Raw genomic sequence first — 599 nt, forward strand, 5'->3', positions numbered from 1 at the left:
AGGATTTTCATATTTTAGTGTTTGAATTTTTTTTTTTAAAGATTTTATTTATTTATCAGAGAGAGAGAGGGAGAGAGAGTGAGCACAGGCAGACAGAATGGCAGGCAGAGGCAGAGGGAGAAGCAGGCTCCCTGCTGAGCAAGGAGCCCGATGTGGGACTCGATCCCAGGACGCTGGGATCATGACCTGAGCTGAAGGCAGCTGCTTAACCAACTGAGCCACCCAGGCGTCCCTAGTGTTTGAATTTAACCAAGATTTCAAGGGTCTAAGAAATATGAAAATGATTAAATTGTATAGGAACTCTGAGAAGTGACAAAAGAAACAGGAGTAAAACCTTAGAGGAGAGATGAAATCAACCAAAATCAAAATGAAATGTTATGACAAAGACAGGCAAAGAACACAAGAAGGAGGAGGAGGAGAAGGAAGAGGAGAAGGGGGAGAACAAGGAGAGGAGGAGGAGGAAGAAGAAAAATTAATAATAACAAAAAGAACAAAATGTCACCAGCCTAAGAAAATGTGACTCATCAGTAAGTATGACCTATACTCACTGCATATAAAGGAATCGTTCTGAGCACTGCACACAAGTTAAAGACATCAAA

Source organism: Neovison vison, chromosome 3 (assembly GCF_020171115.1).
Source record: "Neovison vison isolate M4711 chromosome 3, ASM_NN_V1, whole genome shotgun sequence".
Classification (NCBI taxonomy): Eukaryota; Metazoa; Chordata; class Mammalia; order Carnivora; family Mustelidae; genus Neogale; species Neogale vison.